The sequence below is a fragment of the Phalacrocorax aristotelis genome, unplaced genomic scaffold (genome assembly GCF_949628215.1).
Source record: "Phalacrocorax aristotelis unplaced genomic scaffold, bGulAri2.1 scaffold_102, whole genome shotgun sequence".
NCBI lineage: Eukaryota > Metazoa > Chordata > Aves > Suliformes > Phalacrocoracidae > Phalacrocorax > Phalacrocorax aristotelis.
Genome location: NW_027441239.1, coordinates 78,614 through 104,668, shown reverse-complemented (window position 1 = coordinate 104,668; position 26,055 = coordinate 78,614). Strand labels below are relative to the sequence as shown.

Genomic DNA, 26,055 nt, shown 5'->3' with positions numbered 1-26,055 from the left:
GATATACTAGGAGGAAACTGGGAGGAAAGTGGGTGTCAACTGGGACATTCCAGTTTCCTCCCAGTACATCCCAGTTCCCTACCAGTGCATCCCAGTCCGTCCCAGTTCCCTCCCAGTCCGTCCCAGTACATCCCAGTTCCCTCCCAGTTCACTCCCAGTACATAACAGATACCTCCCAGTACATCCCAGTACATCCCAAATCCCTGCCAGTTCCACCCGGTACAACCCAGTACAGGCCTGTACATCCTAGTTCCTCCACAGTACATCCCAGGGCATCCCCGCACATTGTAGTGCCTCCCAGTACATCCCAGTTCCCTCCCAGTACTGGGAGGGAACTGGGACGTACTGGGAGGGAACTGGGATGTACTGGGATGTAATGGGACGGAACTGGGTTGTATTGGGAGGCACTGGGAAAGAAGTGGTAGTGAACTGGGAGGGAATTGGGATGTAAGGGGATGAACTGGTAGGAAACTGGGATGTACTGGCATGGAACGGGGATGTATTGGGATGGACAGGAACGGAACTGGAATGTACGGCGATGTATTGGGATGTACTGGGAGCGAACTGGGATTTACTGGGATGTACTGGGAGGAAACAGGGATATACTGGGAGGAAACTGGGATATACTGGGAGGAACCTGGGAGGGAAGTGGGTGTCAACTGGGACATTCCAGTTTCCTCCCAGTACATCCCAGTTCCCTACCAGTGCAGCCCAGTACATCCCAGATCCCTCCCAGTCCCTCCCAGTACATCCCAGTACATCCCAGTTCCCTCACAGTACACCCCAGTTCCCTCCCAGTTCAAAAACAGTTCACTCCCAGTTCCATTCCAGTACATCCCAGTACATGCCAGTTGCCTCCCAGTTCCCTCACAGTACATCCCAGTACTTTAAAGTTCTCCCCCAGTACATCCCAGTTCCCTCACAGTACATCCCAGTACTTCACAGTTCACTCCCACTACATCCCAGTACGTCCCAGTTCCCCCTTGGTACATAACACTTCCCTCCCAATACATCCAAGTTCCCTCCCAGTACATCCCAATCCCCTCCCAGTACATCCCAGTTCCCTGCCAGTACATCCCAGTTCCCTGCCAGTACATCCCAGTTCCCTCCCAGTTCCCTCCCACTACATCCCAGTTCCCTCCCAGTACATCCCAGTACATCCTGGTACATCCCAGTTCCCACCCAGTACATCCTACTACATACCAGTTCCCTCCCAGTTCACTCCCAGTACATCCCAGTACTTCACAGTTCCATCGCAGTACATCCCAGTACGTCCCAGTTCCCCTCAGTACATAACACTTCCCTCCCAGTACATAACAGTACATCCCAGTGTCCTCACAGTACGTCCCAGTTCCCTCACAGTACATCCCAGTTCCCTACCAGTACGTACCAGTTCCCTCCCAGTTCACTCCCAGTACATAACAGTTACCTCCCAGTACATCCCAGTAGATCCTGGTACATCCCAAATCCCTGCCAGTTCCACCCGGTACAACCCAGTACAAGCCTGTACATCCTAGTTCCTCCACAGTACATCCCAGGGCATCCCCGCACATTGTAGTGCCTCCCAGTACATCCCAGTTCCCTCCCAGTACTGGGAGGGACCTGGGATGTACTGGGAGGGAACTGGGATGTACTGGGATGTAATGGGACGGAACTGGGATGTATTGGGAGGCACTGGGAAAGAAGTGGTAGTGAACCGGGAGGGAATTGGGATGTACGGGGATGAACTGGTAGGAAACTGGGATGTACTGGCATGGAACGGGGATGTATTGGGATGTACAGGAACGGAACAGGAATGTACTGCGATGTACTGGGATGTACTGGGAGCGAGCTGGGATTTACTGGGATGTACTGGGAGGAAACTGGGATATACTGGGAGGAAACTGGGATATACTGGGAGGCATTGGGAGGGAAGTGGGTGTCAACTGGGACATTCCAGTTTCCTCCCAGTACATCCCAGTTCCCTACCAGTGCAGCCCAGTACATCCCAGTTCCCTCCCAGTCCGTCCCAATCCCCTCCCAGTACATCCCAGTTCCCTGCCAGTATGTCCCAGTACATCCCAGTTCCCTCCCAGTACATCCCAGTTCCCTCCCAGTACATCCCAGTACATCCTGGTACATCCCAGTTCCCACCCAGTACATCCTACTACATACCAGTTCCCTCCCAGTTCACTCCCAGTACATCCCAGTACTTCACAGTTCCATCCCAGTACATCCCAGTACGTCCCAGTTCCCCTCAGTACATAACACTTCCCTCCCAGTACATCCCAGTACATCCCAGTGTCCTCACGGTACATCCCAGTTCCCTCCCAGTACATCCCAGTTCCCTCCCAGTTCACTCCCAGTACATAACAGTTACCTCCCAGTACATCCCAGTAGATCCTAGGACATTTCAAATCCCTGCCAGGTCCACCCGGTACAACCCAGTGCAAGCCTGTACATCCTAGTTCCTCCACGGTACATCCCAGGGCATCCCCGCACATTGTAGTGCCTCCCAGTACATCCCAGATCCCTCCCAGTACTGGGAGGGACCTGGGATGTACTGGGAGGGAACTGGGACGTACTGGGAGGGAACTGGGATGTACTGGGATCTAATGGGACGGAACTGGGATGTATTGGGAGGCACTGGGAAAGAAGTGGTAGTGAACCGGGAGGGAATTGGGATGTACGGGGATGAACTGGTAGGAAACTGGGATGTACTGGCATGGAACGGGGATGTATTGGGATGTACAGGAACAGAACTGGAATGTACAGCAATGTATTGGCATGTACTGGCAGCGAGCTGGGATTTACTGGGATGTACTGGGAGGAAACTGGGATATACTGGGAGGAAACTGGGATATACTGGGAGGCATTGGGAGGGAAGTGGGTGTCAACTGGGACATTCCAGTTTCCTCCCAGTACATCCCAGTTCCCTACCAGTGCAGCCCAGTACATCCCAGTTCCCTCCCAGTCCGTCCCAATCCCCTCCCAGTACATCCCAGTTCCCTGCCAGTATGTCCCAGTACATCCCAGTTCCCTCCCAGTACATACCAGTTCCATCCCAGTTCCCTCCCACTACATCCCAGTTCCCTCCCAGTACATACCAGTTCCCTCCCAGTACATCCCAGTTCCCACCCAGTACATCCTACTACATACCAGTTCCCTCCCAGTTCACTCCCAGTACATCCCAGTACTTCACAGTTCCCTCCCAGTACATCCCAGTACGTCCCAGTTCCCCTCAGTACATAACACTTCCCTCCCAGTACATACCAGTACATCCCAGTGTCCTCACGGTACGTCCCAGTTCCCTCCCAGTACATCCCAGTTCCCTACCAATACATCCCAGTTCCCTCCCTGTTCCTTCCCAGTACATAACAGTTACCTCCCAGTACATCCCAGTAGATCCTGGTACATCCCAAATCCCTGCTAGTTCCACCCGGTACAACCCAGTAAAAGCCTGTACATCCTAGTTCCTCCACAGTACATCCCAGGGCATCCCCGCACATTGTAGTGCCTCCCAGTACATCCCAGTTCCCTCCCAGTACTGGGAGGGAACTGGGATGTACTGGGAGGCAACTGGGACGTACTGGGAGGGACCTGGGATGTACTGGGATGTAATGGGACGGAACTGGGATGTAATGGGACGGAACTGGGATGTAATGGGACGGAACTGGTATGTAATGGGACGGAACTGGGAAAGAAGTGGTAGTGAACCGGGAGGGAATTGGGATGTACGGGGATGAACTGGTAGGGAACTGGGATGTACTGGCATGGAACGGGGATGTATTGGGATGTACAGGAACAGAACTGGAATGTACTGCGATGTACTGGCATGTACTGGGAGCAAACTGGGATTTACTGGGATGTACTGGGAGGAAACTGGGATATACTGGGAGGCACTGGGAGGGAAGTGGGTGTCAACTGGGACATTCCAGTTTCCTCCCAGTACATCCCAGTTCCCTACCAGTGCAGCCCAGTACATCCCAGATCCCTCCCAGTACATCCCAGTTCCCTCCCAGTCCGTCCCAGTACATCCCAGTTCCCTCACAGTACATCCCAGTTCCCTCACAGTTCACACACAGTTCACTCCCAGTTCCATTCCAGTACATCCCAGTACATGCCACTTTCCTCCAAGTAAATCCCAGTTCCCTCCCACTACATCCAAGTTCCCTCCCACTTCCCTCTAAGTACATCCCAGTACTTCACAGTTCACTCCCAGTACATCCCAGTTCCCCCTCGGTACATAACAGTTCCCTCCCAGTACACCCCAGTACATCCCAGTTCCCTCCCAGTATGTCCCACTACATCCCAGTTCCCTCCCAGTACATCCCAGTTCCCTCCCAGTACATCCCAATTCCCAACTTTCCACCCAGTACATCCCAGTTCCCTCCCAGTACATCCCAGTACTTCACAGTTCCCTCCCAGTTCACTCCCAGTTCCCTCCCAGTACATCCCAGTTCCCTCTAAGTACATCCCAATACTTCATAGTTCCCTCCCAGCACGTCCCAGTACGTCCCAGTTCCCCTCAGTACATAACACTTCCCTCCCAGTACATACCAGTACATCCCAGTGTCCTCACAGTACATCCCAGTTCCCTACCAGTACATCCCAGTTCTCTCCCAGTTCACTCCCAGTACACAACAGTTACCTCCCAGTACATCCCAGTACATCCCAAATCCCTGCCAGTTCCACCCGGTACAACCGAGTACAAGCCTGTACATCCTAGTTCCTCCACAGTACATCCCAGGGCATCCCCGCACATTGTAGTGCCTCCCAGTACATCCCAGGTCCCTCCCAGTACTGGGAGGGAACTGGGATGTACTGGGAGGGAACTGGGATGTACTGGGAGGGACCTGGGATGTACTGGGAGGGACCTGGGACGGAACTGGGATGTAATGGGACGGAACTGGGAAAGAAGTGGTAGTGAACCGGGAGGGAATTGGGATGTACGGGGATGAACTGGTAGGGAACTGGGATGTACTGGCATGGAACGGGGATGTATTGGGATGTACAGGAACAGAACTGGAATGTACAGCGATGTATTGGCATGTACTGGCAGCGAGCTGGGATTTACTGGGATGTACTGGGAGGAAACTGGGATATACTGGGAGGCATTGGGAGGGAAGTGGGTGTCAACTGGGACATCCCAGTTTCCTCCCAGTACATCCCAGTTCCCTACCAGTGCAGCCCAGTACATCCCAGTTCCCTCCCAGTCCGTCCCAATCCCCTCCCAGTACATCCCAGTTCCCTGCCAGTATGCCCCAGTACATCCCAGTTCCCTCCCAGTACATACCAGTTCCCTCCCAGTACATACCAGTTCCCTCCCAGTTCCCTCCCACTACATCCCAGTACATCCCAGTTCCCTCCCAGTACATACCAGTTCCCTCCCAGTACATCCTGGTACATCCCACTACATACCAGTTCCCTCCCAGTTCACTCGAGTACATCCCAGTACTTCACAGTTCCCTCCCAGTACATCCCAGTACGTCCCAGTTCCCCTCAGTACATAACACTTCCCTCCCAGTACATACCAGTACATCCCAGTGTCCTCACGGTACGTCCCAGTTCCCTCCCAGTACATCCCAGTTCCCTCCCAGTTCACTCCCAGTACATAACAGTTACCTCCCAGTACATCCTAGTAGATCCTGGTACATCCCAAATCCCTGCCAGTTCCACCCGGTACAACCCAGTACAAGCCTGTACATCCTAGTTCCTCCACGGTACATCCCAGGGCATCCCCGCACATTGTAGTGCCTCCCAGTACATCCCAGGTCCCTCCCAGTACTGGGAGGGACCTAGAATTAACGGGGAGGGACCTGGGATGTACTGGGAGGGACCTGGGATGTACTGGGATGTAATGGGACGGATCTGGGATGTATTGGGAGGCACTGGGAAAGAAGGGGTAGTGAACCGGGAGGGAATTGGGATGTACGGGGATGAACTGGTAGGGAACTGGGATGTACTGGCATGGAACGGGGATGTATTGGGATGTACAGGAACGGAACAGGAATGTACGGCGATGTATTGGGATGTACTGGGAGCGAACTGGGATTTACTGGGATGTACTGGGAGGAAACTGGGATTTACTGGGAGGAAACTGGGATTTACTGGGAGGAAACTGGGATATACTGGGAGGAAACTGGGAGGGAAGTGGGTGTCAACTGGGACATTCCAGTGTCCTCCCAGTACATCCCAGTTCCCTACCAGTGCAGCCCAGTACATCCCAGATCCCTCCCAGTCCCTCCCAGTACATCCCAGTACCCTCACAGTACATCCCAGTTCCCTCCCAGTTCACACACAGTTCACTCCCAGTTCCATTCCAGTACGTCCCACTACATCCCAGTTGCCTCCCAGTTCCCTCTAAGTACATCCCAGTACTTCACAGTTCACTCCCACTACATTCCAGTACGTCCCAGTTCCCCCTTGGTACATAACACTTCCCTCCCAATACATCCAAGTTCCCTCCCAGTACATCCCAATCCCCTCCCAGTACATCCCAGTTCCCTGCCAGTATGTCCCCAGTACATCCCAGTTCCCTCCCAGTACATACCAGTTCCCTCCCAGTACATCCCAGTACATCCCAGTTCCCTCCCAGTACATACCAGTTCCCTCCTAGTACATCCCAGTACACCCTGGTACATCCCAGTTCCCACCCAGTACATCCTACTACATACCAGTTCCCTCCCAGTTGACTCCCAGTACATCCCAGTACTTCACAGTTCCCTCCCAGTACATCCCAGTACGTCCCAGTTCCCCTCAGTACATAACACTTCCCTCCCAGTACATAACAGTACATCCCAGTGTCCTCACAGTACGTCCCAGTTCCCTCACAGTACATCCCAGTTCCCTACCAGTACATCCCAGTTCCCTCCCTGTTCCTTCCCAGTACGTAACAGTTACCTCCCAGTACATCCTGGTACATCACAAATCCCTGCCAGTTCCACCCGGTACAACCCAGTACAAGCCTGTACATCCTAGTTCCTCCACAGTACATCCCAGGGCATCCCCGCACATTGTAGTGCCTCCCAGTACATCCCAGTTCCCTCCCAGTACTGGGAGGGACCTGGGATGTACTGGGATGTAATGGGACGGAACTGGGATGTATTGGGAGGCAATGGGAAAGAAGTGGTAGCGAACCGGGAGGGAATTGGGATGTACGGGGATGAACTGGTAGGAAACTGGGATGTACTGGCATGGAACGGGGATGTATTGGGATGTACAGGAACGGAACTGGAATGTACGGCGATGTATTGGGATGTACTGGGAGCGAACTGGGATTTACTGGGAGGAAACTGGGATATACTGGGAGGAAACTGGGAGGGAAGTGGGTGTCAACTGGGACATTCCAGTGTCCTCCCAGTACATCCCAGTTCCCTACCAGTGCAGCCCAGTACATCCCAGATCCCTCCCAGTCCCTCCCAGTACATCCCAGTACCCTCACAGTACATCACAGTTCCCTCCCAGTTCACACACAGTTCACTCCCAGTTCCATTCCAGTACGTCCCAGTACATCCCAGTTGCCTCCCAGTTTCCTCTAAGTACATCCCAGTACTTCAAAGTTCCCTCCCAGTACATCCCAGTTCCCTCTAAGTACATCCCAGTACTTCACAGTTCACTCCCACTACATCCCAGTACGTCCCAGTTCCCCCTTGGTACATAACACTTCCCTCCCAATACATCCAAGTTCCCTCCCAGTACATCCCAATCCCCTCCCACTACATCCCAGTTCCCTGCCAGTATGTCCCCAGTACATCCCAGTTCCCTCCCAGTACATACCAGTTCCCTCCCAGTACATCCCAGTTCCCTCCCAGTTCCCTCCTAGTACATCCCAGTACATCCTGGTACATCCCAGTTCCCACCCAGTACATGCTACTACATACCAGTTCCCTCCCAGTTTACTCCCAGTACATCCCAGTACTTCACAGTTCCCTCCCAGTACATCCCAGTACGTCCCAGTTCCCCTCAGTACATAACACTTCCCTCCCAGTACATAACTGTACATCCCAGTTTCCTCACAGTACGTCCCAGTTCCCTCACAGTACATCCCAGTTCCCTACCAGTACATCCCAGTTCCCTCCCTGTTCCTTCCCAGTACATAACAGTTACCTCCCAGTACATCCCAGTACATCCTGGTACATCCCAAATCCCTGCCAGTTCCACCCGGTACAACCCAGTACAAGCCTGTACATCCTAGTTCCTCCACACTACATCCCAGGACATCCCAGGACATTGTAGAGCCTCCCAGTACGTCCCAGTTCCCTCCCAGTACAACCCAGTAGATCCTGGTACGTCCCCGTTCCCCGCACTGTACGTCCCCGTTCCCCGCACTGTACGTCCCCGTTCCCCGCACTGTACTGGGAGGACAACCGAGCCTGCGCAGTGACTGACATAGGGAACGAGCAAGTTTGTACCCATCACTAGACAAGACAATAATGACTATGTATGAGTATGTGAAATTTTCATCTATAAATTGTACGGGAAAGGTGCGTGAGGTACGCACGCCAGGAGGAGCGATCCCCCGTGCATCCGGCGCCGCGAATAAAGAATGCCTGCTCTTTAATACTAAATTGGTGTTGAGGAGTCGTTTCCGATTTTAACGCGTTTTTCGGTAACACAGGGAGTCAGATCAAGAGAGCCAGAGAACAACAAAACACCGACAGGCTACAGGACAGAGCAGGAGGAATAAAAAAAAAAAAAAAAACGGAGCCAGAGCCAGGCAGAGAGAGGCGGAGAAAGAAAAAGGAGCCACAGGCTACAGGACAGAGAGAGGGAGGACTGAAAAGACGGGGAGGCAGGGAGCCACTCAGAGCGAGACGGAGAAAGAAGGTGCGGGGGGGGCGCAAAAAAAAATAATTTTGCAGCAGGTAAGGAAAGAGAGGGGGCCGGGGGAGAGACAGGGAGGGCCCAGGACGTACAAGAGAGGCAACGGGGCCCCAGTGGCCCAGGACTCACCGCGACTCTCGCTCTCAGCGCTGCTGGCACAATTTAGCCGTTCAGATGCTTCTTTCCCCTCCTCTCCTCCCTGCCTCTTCTGCAGCTCCAGACTCTAGGCCGTCCTCCACCTGAAGAGAATACGTGGGTGTCTTACAGCTCTTACCAGATGAGGCTTCCTAGGCACGTAGCCTAGCTCGCTCGTGCACTACACGCCCGTACCCAACTCCGGGTTACGCGTACAGACCCTACGGTGCACGTTGGTGGCCTGGCCCGCTGCGGGCTATGAAGGGGGATCCTTCCTCCCCCACCTGCATGGACAGGCTCTCTCTTGCCTGCGGCAGGAAGGCAGCTGGCAGCCAGAGCACCTTCAGTTTCTTCTTCTTTACCTTTCGTTGGCGTCTCCAGCTTCAGCCGAGGCAGCTCCTGTCCGCAGCCGGGAAGGGCTTTGTCTATCCCTTTTCGGCCCTGCGCTGCGAGGACGGCGAGGACGGGCAGAGAGAAGCCACGCGAGCCTGAGACGGCCGCAGGCAACGGCATCCCCGGGGGAAGGACAGACAACCACGTCCTCAGCACGGTCTCTGGGAGAGGGAAAGAAGAAACAGCGACCGTCATTACCGTCGATCGACCCTGGCCAAAGCCTCTCCTTCCGCAGGGGCTTCTGGACACACCGCTCCCTCCCCACGCTACTGCTAAGGGCCCCTGCGCCAAGGGGGAATCCAGTGCGCTTGAGGGACGGCTTGCTGCCTTCACGACAGGGCCTGGGGGCGGCCTAAGGCTATGCAGCACACTTATGGGGAGGTGCCGGAGCTGGGGGCAGGCGCACGGGGCAAGGGGGGCCGGGGAGGCTGAGCGGGACCTCCGGTGGGCCGGGGAGGCGGCCATCATCTGCGCCCTGGGCACGGGGAAAAGGTCATCGTCCTCCTCCTTTCCCTCTTCCCTTCTGTCAGCTCCCGGGGAACTCACCGCTTCTCGGGAAGCGGCCGCACCCGCAAGCCCCCAGTAATCAACACGAAGCCAACCCCAAAAATACACCTCGCGTACCGTACGCGCCACGGCCGCCCGGCACCCGAGCGCCGGAAGACCGCGCCTCCCGCCATGCCCGGCGAACCACGTGACAGGGCCGGCAGCCACTGCGCCAGGACTACAGCTCCCGGCATGCTCTGCGGCACAACCCGGCCGCCCGGCAGCCGCAAGGACTACAGCTCCCGGCATGCTCTGCGGCACAACCCGGCCGCCCGGCGGCCGGTTTGATGCGGAGCCACCCAGCATCCCTGCGAGCACAGCTGCAGGCGCAACAGCAGTTACGCAGCCACAACTAGGCACTAAACAAAGGCTTTCCAACACTGGAGGTCTAGAACAGGTAGACATTAGCACAGAAGCACAAGGGGCTCCGTCACCCTGCACAAATCTCCCCGTGCCTACACACGCACACGTTCAGAAGTTAGTTATCAGAAAACGCCCGACTCAGCCATTTGCCACAGTCACGAGACTCACGACATGATAACACGACATGACACGCGAGGTGGGCTCAGAGTTTTAAGGCAAGAAATACCTCCCACGCCCCCCACCCGAGATCTTTCAGGGTCCACACCTGCCATCGCCCCGCACCAAACCTACCCGGCCAAAGGCTTTCAGGTGGCCCGAAACACTGTACACAGAAAATAACCAGGGACAGACCTGCATTGTTCGGAAGCGAACGATGCCCGACCGGGGCTCCTCTGCGGGGCACGGAGCCCCCCGGCCCCGCCCGGAGACACACACCCGCCCCCCGCTGCCCGAACTCACCCACCAGCGCTCTCCGGCCCCCGGACACGGCCGCGCTGCTCTCTCAGGCGGCTGCCGCAGGCGAGGCTCGGGCACCGCCAGGCCTCCAGGCGTCCCGAGGGGCTGCCGGCCACCGCAGGGGATGGCTGCCGGCGGCCGGACCGCCGCGGCGCTCCCCGCCCAGCTCCGAGCAGGCTCCGCCGGCCGCGGGCTTCCCACGCCGGGCCGCAGAGGGGCCCCGGCACCGCACAGGGACGCCTCGCGACCCGGCCGCCACACGCACCGGCCCTTCGGCCTCCACACGCACCGCTCCCGCCCCCGCTCCGACGCGCCGCGCACGCGCCACCGGAAGCCCGAGCCCCGCGGGGCGGCCCTTAAAGGGCGGCCGGAAGGAACGGCCCCCACCGGCCCCGCCACCGCGCCCAGCCGGTGAGCGCCAGCGCCCCCTGCTGGCCGGGCCGCGCTCAGCTCGCGAGGGCGCCGAGGGCCGGGCGGGGCGGGACGCGCCGGCTCGGGGCCAGCGCCTTCTCGGAGCGAGCGGGAAACCCCTGCGGGCCCCGGTCACGGCCGGGCAGAGCCGCGCGCCCTCCGAGAGCTGCTGAACGCGGCTGCCGCTCGTGACACATACCGAGCCGTCCGCGACGGGAGCGGGCAGAGGAGGAAGGGGCCGGCGGCCGCGGGGCCTGGCCCCAGGCGGGGGGGAGGGGCTGGGGCCCGGGGGGCCGCCCCCCTCCTCACAGTTCCCTCACAGTTCCCTCACAGTTCCCTCACAGTTCCCTCACAGTTCCCTCACAGTTCCCTCACAGTTCCCTCACAGTTCCCTCACAGTTCCCTCACAGTTCCCTCACAGTTCCCTCACAGTTCCCTCACAGTTCCCTCACAGTTCCCTCACAGTTCCCTCACAGTTCCCTCACAGTTCCCTCACAGTTCCCTCACAGTTCCCTCACAGTTCCCTCACAGTTCCCTCACAGTTCCCTCACAGTTCCCTCACAGTTCCCTCACAGTTCCCTCACAGTTCCCTCACAGTTCCCTCACAGTTCCCTCACAGTTCCCTCACAGTTCCCTCACAGTTCCCTCACAGTTCCCTCACAGTTCCCTCACAGTTCCCTCACAGTTCCCTCACAGTTCCCTCACAGTTCCCTCACAGTTCCCTCACAGTTCCCTCACAGTTCCCTCACAGTTCCCTCACAGTTCCCTCACAGTTCATCCCATGGACGGAACCGGGACCTACTGTGAGGCACTGGGAAAGAAGTGGGAGGAAGCCGGGACAGACCAATATAGCCCAGTATGGACTAGACCAATATAGCCCAGTATGGACTGGAGGGAACTGCGAGGGAACCGCGAGAGAACCCCACAGAACAAACCATGGGGCACGAGAAGGCAGAGAATTAAGAATTAGGGACAGGGAGCCAGAAAAAAAAAAGAAAAAAACCAAAGGGAGACAGAGAGCAAAAGGAATCGCAATGCGTACGGAGAGAAGAGAGAAACAATTCTAGCATAGGGTCACGGGGGAGCCAGGGACAGCAAGATGGAGAAAGGACAGAAGCTACAGGCTACAGGGCAGAGAGGGAAGAATTAATGAATAGACACAGAGAGATGGGCAGAAAGACATGGAGAAAGGCTAAAGATCACACGGCCTACAGGGAAGAGAGAAGAGAGGGAGGAATTTTAAAAACAGGGGCAAGAAGCCAGAGAGAGGGAGAGAGAAGCAACAATAAAATGGGGACAAGCCACAGGGCAGCGAGGAGGGAATCAATGAATAAGAACACGAGACCAAAGAGAACACAATGTAGAATGGAAAAAAGGAACAGCGGCCTACAGGGAAGGAGGAATTAAAGATCAGGGACTGGGAGGCAGACAGAGACACATGAAGAAACAAGTGGAAAAAAAAAAAAACCACAAACCAACAGCAATGGGCTACAAAGACAGAGAGGGAGGAAATGAGGAAATAAAACATCGCAGCAAGGAGCTGGACAGAGAGAAATGAGGACAAACAAATAGCACGGGTCCACGTGACAGAGAACGTGGAATTAGAACACAGAGAGAGGGAGCCGGACAGAGAGAGAGGCCGAGAGAAACATCTAGACAGGCTACAGCGGGCAGAGGCAGGAATTAAAACCTAGGGACAGGGAGCTGGACAGAGAGAGATGGAGGTCACAGGGAACAGCGGTGGCTGCAGGAAGAACAGGAATTCATGAATAGGGCAAGGGAGCTGGACAGAGAAGAACTCAGAAAGGCAAGAACAGTAGCAGGGTACAGAGCAGAGAAGACGAATTAAAAAGCACGGGGGGAGCGTTGAGGCAGACAGAGAGAGATTAAGAAAAAAGTCACGGGCTACGTGGCAAAGCAGGAGGAATTCAGAAACGAGGATGGGAACCAAGGGAGAGTGTGCTGGTGAAGGATAACGGGCATTAAAAGTGAGGGACGGGGAGCTGGGAAAAGCGAGGCAGAGAAAAACAGAATCACAGAGAGAATCACACAAAGCCAAAAAAGAAGAAACTGAACAACAGGAACAGGTGTAACCAAAGCGATGAAATCAACCAACCAGAGACGGTGTTCCATTACGGGAACATGGAGCGTACCAATCAGCGCACCTGTCGATCTGCATTTTAGTGCCTAGGTGATCGTTAATGTCAGCAGAACAACAGACAACATGCTTCTGTCAGAAAAGGATGACAAAACGCGGTTTCGCTTAGCGGACTGAGAAAACTAGCCAAGACTGCCAAGAGTAAGAGCCGAGAAGCTAAAAGGTAATTCCGGCAGGGGGAGATCGCGACCACCGACTCACAGACCACCACCGACCCAAGTAACACCACCTACTCAGAAGAGAACAACGGAAGAGGACAACCGAGCCTGCGCAGTGATTGACATACGGAACGAGCAAGTTTGTACCCATCGCTAGACAAGACAATAATGACTATGTATGAGTATGTAAAATTTTCATCTACAAATTGTACAGGAAAGGTGCGTGAGGTACGCACGCCAGGAGGAGCGATCCCCCGTGCATCCGGCGCCGTGAATATAGAATGCCTGCTCTTTAATACTAAATTGGTGTTGAGGAGTCGTTTCCGATTTTAACGCGTTTTTCGGTAACAGTTTTGGCACCCCAGGTGGGAACCTGCTTTTGAATCTCGACGGATCCGTGGGATCGTGGGACCTGCAGCCGGCCCCGAGGAATTCTCCGGGAGAGCTTCCGATCCCCGGGCCAGAGAATTCTGAGCAAGATCCCCTGGATTGAGGTAAACAAGGCATTCTTTGAAGAAGAAACTTAGGTAGAATAATACGTGGGGTTAGTTTCCCACATAGGATAGGATAGCGGGTTTGAGTCCCACAGGCCTGCCCGTAAGGCGCGGCGAAAGCCACGCAGGGTCGGGGCCAAGAGGTGCCTCGGTTGGTAAGTCTCTGCTAGGCGAAAGCCTGTGGAGCGGGACCCGAGGGTAGGGGAGTCTTCAACAGGGGGTTGAAGTCTCCAGGGATATCTAGCAGGGGGCTACAGATCCCAGTGGCAGATTTCCAGTGAGACCTCTAACGGGGGTTGGAGTCCCTCTGACTAGTATTTGTGATAGTGCACTATCACAACTACTAGTCGACTGGGAGACGGGAGCATTACTGAGTAGGAAACCTATCCCACAGAGAACACCTTTGCGATGTATTTTGAAGCACTGGAAAGACGTCGGGGGCGGTGACCCACTAACTCGGAAACCATTAATTGAATATTGCAATCATTGGTGGCCAACGTATCAATTGGAAGGTGGGCACAAATGGCCAGAACACGAGACATTGCAATATCGTACCATCTTGCAATTAATGTTGTTTTGTAAAAAGGGAAGGCAAACGGGAAGAAGTGGCATATGTTGATTTGTTCTTTACACCGTGGAATCATCCCGAGCAGCAGAAACAGCGTGAGGTATGTCCACAAGATTCTACGGCAATGTTTCTGAAAAGAGGAAAACGTGGTGAGAACTTGAAAGAGTGTTGCTCTACTTGTGATACTGGATACTTCGCTTGATGAAACTGACAAGAAAATAGTATGGAATACAGCCAGAAGGCAGGTGCAGGGAGCACATGCTAACAGGAATTTACAGAGAACAATGAATAAGAATTTTCCATCTACAAATCCCGAGTGGGACCCTAATCAGCCAGGACCCAGGGGAATGTTGACTAGATGTCAGAGAGAGATTTTATTTGGAGTAAGACAAGCAATGCCAAAAGCAATAAATTGGTCAAAATTTATGAAGTGAGACAAGAATTAAGTGAGTCCCCTTCAGCCTTTATGGAAAGACTGAAGGTGACCACCAGAAAATATACTCATTTGAACCCAGAAAAACCAGAAAAAGCAATTCAGCTGGTCTCTATATTCATAAGACAATCAGCCCCAGATGGGGGCGGGGGGAGAGAAAACAACCTTCAGAAACTAGAACAACCTGAATCCAGAGATCTGGGTTAAATGCTTGAAGTAGCTTGGCATGAAGGAGACCAGGGGAATCAACCCTAGCTGAACACCTGGTTACACTGAAGCTACGGAATGAAGAAATAGAATTTTTGGTAGATACGGGAGCCACTTATTTGGTATTGAATACACGTGAAGAGAAATTTGATCATAAATCAGTAGATGTTGCTAGCGCAACAGGGCAAAGAAAAATTAGCCCCTCTCAGAGCCATTAAAGTTTAAATTGGAGAAGCAATGGGCAACTCACCAGTTTCTGCATATGCCTGAATGTCCACTGCCTCTGTTATGACGAGATCTATTAGGTCAATTAGATGCTCAAGTAACTTTTAAAGATGGAGAGATTAAATCACTAATACCAGAATCAAAAGCCACAGAGGCGAGAGCGTTTATGTTACAGGATTCCTCCAGGGAGGAACGGGTTCCCGAGGAAGTGGAAAACGTAGTAATTCCTTTGGTTTGAGCGAGCGGAGCTCCGGAGCGATCTAAGTGGGCAGAGCCGGTAAAAGTAACCTTAAAGCTTGGAGCCAAGCCCGTAAGACAAAAACAATACCCTATTAAGCGAGAGGCTCGAAAAGGATTACAGAAGTTAATTATAAAATTTTTCAGAATATGAGCTTTTAGTGGAATGTGAATCAGAATATAGTACTCCTGTGTCGCCAGTAAAGAAATCTAGAGGCAAAGAGTATTAGCTAGTTCACGATTTAAGGGCTATAAATCAGGTGGTCCAAGATATACATCCGGTAGTAGCTAATCCATACACTTTACTGACCTCTTTTAAAGGAGGAGCATAAATGGTTTACTGTACTAGATTTGAAGGACGCCTTCTTTTGCATACCTCCAGGCATAAAAAGTCAAAGCCTATTTGCTTTGCAATGGGAAAGCCCCACCACAGAATGAAAGACACAGCTACCATGGACCGTACTTCCACAAGGATTTAAAAATAGTCCTACGATACTTGAGACTCAGCTGGCAAAAAAAAATTAGAGATATAGAAAAAACAGAACCCAGGGAGAGGCATCTTGTTACAGAATGCGGATGACATTCTGATAGCGGCACAAAGTAAAGAAAAATGTTTTGAAATTTTTAAATTTTCTGGGCCAAGGAAGATGCGGAGTTTCCAGAAACAAAACCCAAATAGGAAAAGAAGCAGCCATTTATTTAGGATTTGAAATATCTCAAAGACAAAGACAATTAGAAAGTGAAAAGAAAGAAACTATTTGTCAAATTCCCGAACCTAGCAGCCCGAAGGAACTGAGAGCTTTTCTGAAAACAATGAAATAGCATCAGCTCTGGATTCTGAACTATAGACTGTATGTAAAACCATTATTTGAGGCATTGAAAGACTCAAAAGGATAAATATTTAACCTGGACGCCCGGATGCCAAACGGCATTCAAAGAACTGAAAAGAGCCTCGATGATGGCCCCTGCATTAGGCCTACCTGATTTCGCTAAACCTTTTCAGTTGTTTGTCCACGAAAGACAACATTTAGCCCTTGGAGTGCTGACACAGCGACTGGGAACCTGGAAGAGACCTGTGGGCTACTTCTCCAAACAACCTGACCACGCGAGTAAAAGATGGCCTAGGTGTTTACGGGCAGTAGCAACAACAGCGCTGCCGATCCGGGAAGCCCCAAAGTTAACAATGGGACAGAAGATGACAGTATATGTCCCGCACATAGCGGTGACTGTTTTAGAACAAAAGGGGGGTCGTTGGCTATCCCTTAGCAGAATGTTGAAATATCAAGTTGTTCTGTTAGAACAAGACGATGTGGAATCGAAGACTACTGCTATACTGAATCCTGCTATGTTTTTAACAACAGAAAACCTTACGGACAATTTAGAACACGATCGCTTGCTAACTATTGAACAAGTCTATTCCAGCAGACCAGACCTGAGACACAAACCTCTGGGAAAATCCTGATCTGGAGTTGTTTACAGATGGAAGAAGCTCTGGGCGAGAAGAGAAGCGAATGGCCGGATATGCTGTCGTTATCGCCGCCGAGGGAATGGAGTCAGGGGTGCTGCCTGCAAACACCTCAGCACAGAAAGCAGTATTGGTAGCATTGAAGCGAGCTCTGCGAATGGCAGAAGGACAAAGGATAAATATCTAGACTGATTCCAAACGTGCATTTGGTGTGATCCACGATCATGGAGCTATTGGGAAGGAGAAAGGACTGCCATCAGCCCAAGAATCATCAATACAGCATAAAGAAGAAATTCTCCAACTTCCGGAAGACGTGCAGAAACCAAAAGAAGTGGCGGTAAAGTGTTGCAAAGCTCATCAATTTGGCCAGACGGCTGTAAACATAAGCAAACGACTGACCGATAAAGCTGCAAAGAGGACTGCAGAGCAAGGTATCCTTGCGCTAGTACCAGTAAAACAGATCAGAATTCCAAAGTTGAAACCGAGATATAATAAATTGGATGAGCAATTAGCAGAACAATTGGAAGCATCACAAAACACAGAGAGATGGTAGGTAACACCAGAAAAACAAGTAATAACAACAACCACCCCACAAGTTATGACAGAACTTGCAAAAGAAAACCATGAGCAAACACATTAGGGTGTAGGCGCTACGGTTTTGAGTTTAAAAACATCTGTAGCGTGTGTAGGCATGACAAGAATAGTTAAACCCATAGTAGCTAAGTGTCCAATCTGTCCTAGAAATAATCCCCTGAACCAAAGGAAACAACCTTTAGGAGTAACAAAACAAAAAATTCTCCCGGAAATTATTAGCAAATTAAGTTCTCTGAGTTACCCAGACAAAATAGATATAGCAGTATTTGTCAGTGCTGATTGACAAATTTTCTAGATGGCCAGAAGCTTTCTCGTGCTGCACCGACAAAGCTAGAGTAGTAGTTAAAACGTTGCTGAAAGAAATAATACCAAGATTTAGAGTGCCAACGGGAATGTCCTCTGATAGAGCACCACATTTTTTTGCAGAGGTACTTCAACAAATTAATAAAATTTTGGGTAGAAAATGGGACCTGCATACACCCTGGAGACCACAATCAAGTGAAAAATTTCAGAACATGAAGCAAACACTAAACTGACATAGTGGAATATTATTGATCTAGGATGGAAGTATTGAGAAAATTATTATTTCAGAACTTCCAAACAGGGGAAATGTAACCAAAGTGATGAAATCAACCAGAGACGGTGTTCCATTACGGGAACATGGAGCGTACCAATCAGCGTATCTGTCGATCTGCATTTTAGTCCGTAGGCGATCATTAATGCGAACAGAACAACAGACAACGTGCTTCTGTCAGAAAAGGATGAAAAAACGCTGTTTCGCTTAGCGGACTGAGAAAACTAGCCAAGACTGCCAAGAGTAAGAGCCGAGAAGCTAAAAGGTAATTCCGGCAGGGGGAGATCGCGACCACCGACTCACAGACCACCACCGACCCAAGTAACAGAAGAGAACAACGGAAGAGGACAACCGAGCCTGCGCAGCGATTTACATACGGAACGAGCAAGTTTGTACCAATCAGCAGACAGGACAATAATGACTATGTATGAATACGTAAAACATTGATCTACAAATTGTACGGGAAAGGTGCGTGAGGTACGCACACCAGGAGGAGCGATCCCCCGTGCATCCGGCGCCGCGAATAAAGAATGCCTGCTCTTTAATACTAAATTGGCGTTGAGGAGTCGTTTCCGATTTTACCGCGTTTTTCGGTAACACAGGGAGTCAGATCAAGAGAGCCAGAGAACAACAAAACACCGACAGGCTACAGGACAGAGCAGGAGGAATAAAAAAAAAAAAACGGAGCCAGAGCCAGGCAGAGAGAGGCGGAGAAAGAAAAAGGAGCCACAGGCTACAGGACAGAGAGAGGGAGGACTGAAAAGACGGGGAGGCAGGGAGACACTCAGAGCGAGATGGAGAAAGAAGGTGCGGGGGGGGGGGGGGAGGGCGCAAAAAAAAAAAGTAAATTTTGCAGCAGGTAAGGAAAGACAGGGGGCCGGGGGAGAGACAGGGAGGGCCCAGGACGCACAAGAGAGGCAACGGGGCCCCAGTGGCCCAGGACTCACCGCGACTCTCGCTCTCAGCGCTGCTGGCACAATTTAGCCGTTCAGATGCTTCTTTCCCCTCCTCTCCTCCCTGCCTCTTCTGCAGCTCCAGACTCTAGGCCGTCCTCCACCTGAAGAGAATACGTGGGTGTCTTACAGCTCTTACCAGATGAGGCTTCCTAGGCACGTAGCCTAGCTCGCTCGTGCACTACACGCCCGTACCCAACTCCGGGTTACGCGTACAAACCCTACGGTGCACGTTGGTGGCCTGGCCCGCTGCGGGCTATGAAGGGGGATCCTTCCTCCCCCACCTGCATGGACAGGCTCTCTCTTGCCTGCGGCAGGAAGGCAGCTGGCAGCCAGAGCACCTTCAGTTTCTTCTTCTTTACCTTTCGTTGGCGTCTCCAGCTTCAGCTGAGGCAGCTCCTGTCCGCAGCCGGGAAGGGCTTTGTCTATCCCTTTTCGGCCCTGCGCTGCGAGGACGGCGAGGACGGGCAGAGAGAAGCCACGCGAGCCTGAGACGGCCACAGGCAACGGCATCCCCGGGGGAAGGACAGACAACCACGTCCTCAGCACGGTCTCTGGGAGAGGGAAAGAAGAAACAGCGACCGTCATTACCGTCGATCGACCCTGGCCAAAGCCTCTCCTTCCGCAGGGGCTTCTGGACACACCGCTCCCTCCCCACGCTACTGCTAAGGGCCCCTGCACCAAGGGGGAATCCAGTGCGCTTGAGGGACGGCTTGCTGCCTTCACGACAGGGCCTGGGGGCGGCCTAAGGCTATGCAGCACGCTTATGGGGAGGTGCCGGAGCTGGGGGCAGGCGCACGGGGCAAGGGGGGCCCGGGGAGGCTGAGCGGGACCTCCGGTGGGCCGGGGAGGCGGCCATCATCTGCGCCCTGGGCACGGGGAAAAGGTCATCGTCCTCCTCCTTTCCCTCTTCCCTTCTGTCAGCTCCCGGGGAACTCACCGCTTCTCGGGAAGCGGCCGCACCCGCAAGCCCCCAGTAATCAACACGAAGCCAACCCCAAAAATACACCTCGCGTACCGTACGCGCCACGGCCGCCCGGCACCCGAGCGCCGGAAGACCGCGCCTCCCGCCATGCCCGGCGAACCACGTGACAGGGCCGGCAGCCACTGCGCCAGGAATACAGCTCCCGGCATGCTCTGCGGCACAACCCGGCCGCCCGGCAGCCGCAAGGACTACAGCTCCCGGCATGCTCTGCGGCACAACCCGGCCGCCCGGCGGCCGGTTTGATGCGGAGCCACCCAGCATCCCTGCGAGCACAGCTGCAGGCGCAACAGCAGTTACGCAGCCACAACTAGGCACTAAACAAAGGCTTTCCAACACTGGAGGTCTAGAACAGGTAGACATTAGCACAGAAGCACAAGGGGCTCCGTCACCCTGCACAAATCTCCCCGTGCCTACACACGCACACGTTCAGAAGTTAGTTATCAGAAAACGCCCGACTCAGCCATTTGCCACAGTCACGAGACTCACGACATGATAACACGACATGACACACGAGGTGGGCTCAGAGTTTTAAGGCAAGAAATACCTCCCACGCCCCCCACCCGAGATCTTTCAGGGTCCACACCTGCCATCGCCCCGCACCAAACCTACCCGGCCAAAGGCTTTCAGGTGGCCCGAAACACTGTACACAGAAAATAACCAGGGACAGACCTGCATTGTTCGGAAGCGAACGATGCCCGACCGGGGCTCCTCTGCGGGGCACGGAGCCCCCCGGCCCCGCCCGGAGACACACACCCGCCCCCCGCTGCCCGAACTCACCCACCAGCGCTCTCCGGCCCCCGGACACGGCCGCGCTGCTCTCTCAGGCGGCTGCCGCAGGCGAGGCTCGGGCACCGCCAGGCCTCCAGGCGTCCCGAGGGGCTGCCGGCCACCGCAGGGGATGGCTGCCGGCGGCCGGACCGCCGCGGCGCTCCCCGCCCAGCTCCGAGCAGGCTCCGCCGGCCGCGGGCTTCCCACGCCGGGCCGCAGAGGGGCCCCGGCACCGCACAGGGACGCCTCGCGACCCGGCCGCCACACGCACCGGCCCTTCGGCCTCCACACGCACCGCTCCCGCCCCCGCTCCGACGCGCCGCGCACGCGCCACCGGAAGCCCGAGCCCCGCGGGGCGGCCCTTAAAGGGCGGCCGGAAGGAACGGCCCCCACCGGCCCCGCCACCGCGCCCAGCCGGTGAGCGCCAGCGCCCCCTGCTGGCCGGGCCGCGCTCAGCTCGCGAGGGCGCCGAGGGCCGGGCGGGGCGGGACGCGCCGGCTCGGGGCCAGCGCCTTCTCGGAGCGAGCGGGAAACCCCTGCGGGCCCCGGTCACGGCCGGGCAGAGCCGCGCGCCCTCCGAGAGCTGCTGAACGCGGCTGCCGCTCGTGACACATACCGAGCCGTCCGCGACGGGAGCGGGCAGAGGAGGAAGGGGCCGGCGGCCGCGGCGCCCTGGCCCCAGGCGGGGGGGGGGGGGCTGGGGCCCGGGGGGCCGCCCCCCTACTCACAGGTCCCTCACAGTTCCCTCACAGTTCATCCCATGGACGGAACCGGGACCTACTGTGAGGCACTGGGAAAGAAGTGGGAGGAAGCCGGGACAGACCAATATAGCCCAGTATGGACTAGACCAATATAGCCCAGTATGGACTAGACCAATATAGCCCAGTATGGACTAGACCAATATAGCCCAGTATGGACTGGAGGGAACTGCGAGGGAACCGCGAGAGAACCCCACAGAACAAACCATGGGGCACGAGAAGGCAGAGAATTAAGAATTAGGGACAGGGAGCCAGAAAAAAAAAAAAGAAAAAAAACAAAGGGAGACAGAGAGCAAAAGGAATCGCAATGCGTACGGAGAGAAGAGAGAAACAATTCTAGCATAGGGTCACGGGGGAGCCAGGGACAGCAAGATGGAGAAAGGACAGAAGCTACAGGCTACAGGGCAGAGAGGGAAGAATTAATGAATAGACACAGAGAGATGGGCAGAAAGACATGGAGAAAGGCTAAAGATCACACGGCCAACAGGGAAGAGAGAAGAGAGGGAGGAATTTTAAAAACAGGGGCAAGAAGCCAGAGAGAGGGAGAGAGAAGCAACAATAAAATGGGGACAAGCCACAGGGCAGCGAGGAGAGAATCAATGAATAAGAACACGAGACCAAAGAGAACACAATGTAGAATGGAAAAAAGGAACAGCGGCCTACAGGGAAGGAGGAATTAAAGATCAGGGACTGGGAGGCAGACAGAGACACATGAAGAAACAAGTGGAAAAAAAAGAAAAAAAACAAACCAACAGCAATGGGCTACAAAGACAGAGAGGGAGGAAATGAGGAAATAAAACATCGCAGCAAGGAGCTGGACAGAGAGAGATGAGGACAAACAAATAGCACGGGTCCACGTGACAGAGAACGTGGAATTAGAACACAGAGAGAGGGAGCCGGACAGAGAGAGAGGCCGAGAGAAACATCTAGACAGGCTACAGCGGGCAGAGGCAGGAATTAAAACCTAGGGACAGGGAGCTGGACAGAGAGAGATGGAGGTCACAGGGAACAGCGGTGGCTGCAGGAAGAACAGGAATTCATGAATAGGGAAAGGGAGCTGGACAGAGAAGAACTCAGAAAGGCAAGAACAGTAGCAGGGTACAGAGCAGAGAAGACGAATTAAAAAGCGCGGGGGGAGCGTTGAGGCAGACAGAGAGAGATTAAGAAAAAAGTCACGGGCTACGTGGCAAAGCAGGAGGAATTCAGAAACGAGGATGGGAACCAAGGGAGAGTGTGCTGGTGAAGGATAACGGGCATTAAAAGTGAGGGACGGGGAGCTGGGAAAAGCGAGGCAGAGAAAAACAGAATCACAGAGAGAATCACACAAAGCCAAAAAAGAAGAAACTGAACAACAGGAACAGGTGTAACCAAAGCGATGAAATCAACCAACCAGAGACGGTGTTCCATTACGGGAACATGGAGCGTACCAATCAGCGCACCTGTCGATCTGCATTTTAGTGCCTAGGCGATCGTTAATGTCAGCAGAACAACAGACAACATGCTTCTGTCAGAAAAGGATGACAAAACGCGGTTTCGCTTAGCGGACTGAGAAAACTAGCCAAGACTGCCAAGAGTAAGAGCCGAGAAGCTAAAAGGTAATTCCGGCAGGGGGAGATCGCGACCACCGACTCACAGACCACCACCGACCCAAGTAACACCACCTACTCAGAAGAGAACAACGGAAGAGGACAACCGAGCCTGCGCAGTGATTGACATACGGAACGAGCAAGTTTGTACCCATCGCTAGACAAGACAATAATGACTATGTATGAGTATGTAAAATTTTCATCTACAAATTGTACAGGAAAGGTGCGTGAGGTACGCACGCCAGGAGGAGCGATCCCCCGTGCATCCGGCGCCGTGAATATAGAATGCCTGCTCTTTAATACTAAATTGGTGTTGAGGAGTCGTTTCCGATTTTAACGCGTTTTTTGGTAACAGTTTTGGCACCCCAGGTGGGAACCTGCTTTTGAATCTCGACGGATCCGTGGGATCGTGGGACCTGCAGCCGGCCCCGAGGAATTCTCCGGGAGAGCTTCCGATCCCCGGGCCAGAGAATTCTGAGCAAGATCCCCTGGATTGAGGTAAACAAGGCATTCTTTGAAGAAGAAACTTAGGTAGAATAATACGTGGGGTTAGTTTCCCACATAGGATAGGATAGCGGGTTTGAGTCCCACAGGCCTGCCCGTAAGGCGCGGCGAAAGCCACGCAGGGTCGGGGCCAAGAGGTGCCTCGGTTGGTAAGTCTCTGCTAGGCGAAAGCCTGTGGAGCGGGACCCGAGGGTAGGGGAGTCTTCAACAGGGGGTTGAAGTCTCCAGGGATATCTAGCAGGGGGCTACAGATCCCAGTGGCAGATTTCCAGTGAGACCTCCAACGGGGGTTGGAGTCCCTCTGACTAGTATTTGTGATAGTGCACTATCACAACTACTAGTCGACTGGGAGACGGGAGCATTACTGAGTAGGAAACCTATCCCACAGAGAACACCTTTGCGATGTATTTTGAAGCACTGGAAAGACGTCGGGGGCGGTGACCCACTAACTCGGAAACCATTAATTGAATATTGCAATCATTGGTGGCCAACGTATCAATTGGAAGGTGGGCACAAATGGCCAGAACACGAGACATTGCAATATCGTACCATCTTGCAATTAATGTTGTTTTGTAAAAAGGGAAGGCAAACGGGAAGAAGTGGCATATGTTGATTTGTTCTTTACACCGTGGAATCATCCCGAGCAGCAGAAACAGCGTGAGGTATGTCCACAAGATTCTACGGCAATGTTTCTGAAAAGAGGAAAACGTGGTGAGAACTTGAAAGAGTGTTGCTCTACTTGTGATACTGGATACTTCGCTTGATGAAACTGACAAGAAAATAGTATGGAATACAGCCAGAAGGCAGGTGCAGGGAGCACATGCTAACGGGAATTTACAGAGAACAATGAATAAGAATTTTCCATCTACAAATCCCGAGTGGGACCCTAATCAGCCAGGACCCAGGGGAATGTTGACTAGATGTCAGAGAGAGATTTTATTTGGAGTAAGACAAGCAATGCCAAAAGCAATAAATTGGTCAAAATTTATGAAGTGAGACAAGAATTAAGTGAGTCCCCTTCAGCCTTTATGGAAAGACTGAAGGTGACCACCAGAAAATATACTCATTTGAACCCAGAAAAACCAGAAAAAGCAATTCAGCTGGTCTCTATATTCATAAGACAATCAGCCCCAGATGGGGGCGGGGGGAGAGAAAACAACCTTCAGAAACTAGAACAACCTGAATCCAGAGATCTGGGTTAAATGCTTGAAGTAGCTTGGCATGAAGGAGACCAGGGGAATCAACCCTAGCTGAACACCTGGTTACACTGAAGCTACGGAATGAAGAAATAGAATTTTTGGTAGATACGGGAGCCACTTATTTGGTATTGAATACACGTGAAGAGAAATTTGATCATAAATCAGTAGATGTTGCTAGCGCAACAGGGCAAAGAAAAATTAGCCCCTCTCAGAGCCATTAAAGTTTAAATTGGAGAAGCAATGGGCAACTCACCAGTTTCTGCATATGCCTGAATGTCCACTGCCTCTGTTATGACGAGATCTATTAGGTCAATTAGATGCTCAAGTAACTTTTAAAGATGGAGAGATTAAATCACTAATACCAGAATCAAAAGCCACAGAGGCGAGAGCGTTTATGTTACAGGATTCCTCCAGGGAGGAACGGGTTCCCGAGGAAGTGGAAAACGTAGTAATTCCTTTGGTTTGAGCGAGCGGAGCTCCGGAGCGATCTAAGTGGGCAGAGCCGGTAAAAGTAACCTTAAAGCTTGGAGCCAAGCCCGTAAGACAAAAACAATACCCTATTAAGCGAGAGGCTCGAAAAGGATTACAGAAGTTAATTATAAAATTTTTCAGAATATGAGCTTTTAGTGGAATGTGAATCAGAATATAGTACTCCTGTGTCGCCAGTAAAGAAATCTAGAGGCAAAGAGTATTAGCTAGTTCACGATTTAAGGGCTATAAATCAGGTGGTCCAAGATATACATCCGGTAGTAGCTAATCCATACACTTTACTGACCTCTTTTAAAGGAGGAGCATAAATGGTTTACTGTACTAGATTTGAAGGACGCCTTCTTTTGCATACCTCCAGGCATAAAAAGTCAAAGCCTATTTGCTTTGCAATGGGAAAGCCCCACCACAGAATGAAAGACACAGCTACCATGGACCGTACTTCCACAAGGATTTAAAAATAGTCCTACGATACTTGAGACTCAGCTGGCAAAAAAAAATTAGAGATATAGAAAAAACAGAACCCAGGGAGAGGCATCTTGTTACAGAATGCGGATGACATTCTGATAGCAGCACAAAGTAAAGAAAAATGTT

General features: G+C 53.0%; 1 long non-coding RNA gene across 1 annotated transcript in view; it reads right to left on the bottom strand.

The window, feature by feature from the left end:
• Positions 1–21,234, bottom strand: part of LOC142051161 (uncharacterized) — an 82,894-nt gene extending 61,660 nt beyond the window's left edge. The window contains exons 1-3 of the long non-coding RNA XR_012658324.1: positions 20,938–21,234; positions 19,538–19,729; positions 8,935–9,044 (exon numbers count right to left, since the gene is read on the bottom strand). This is a non-coding gene — a long non-coding RNA (uncharacterized LOC142051161). The remainder of the gene's footprint in view (positions 1–8,934; positions 9,045–19,537; positions 19,730–20,937) is intronic.
• Positions 21,235–26,055: the final 4,821 nt, after the last annotated feature.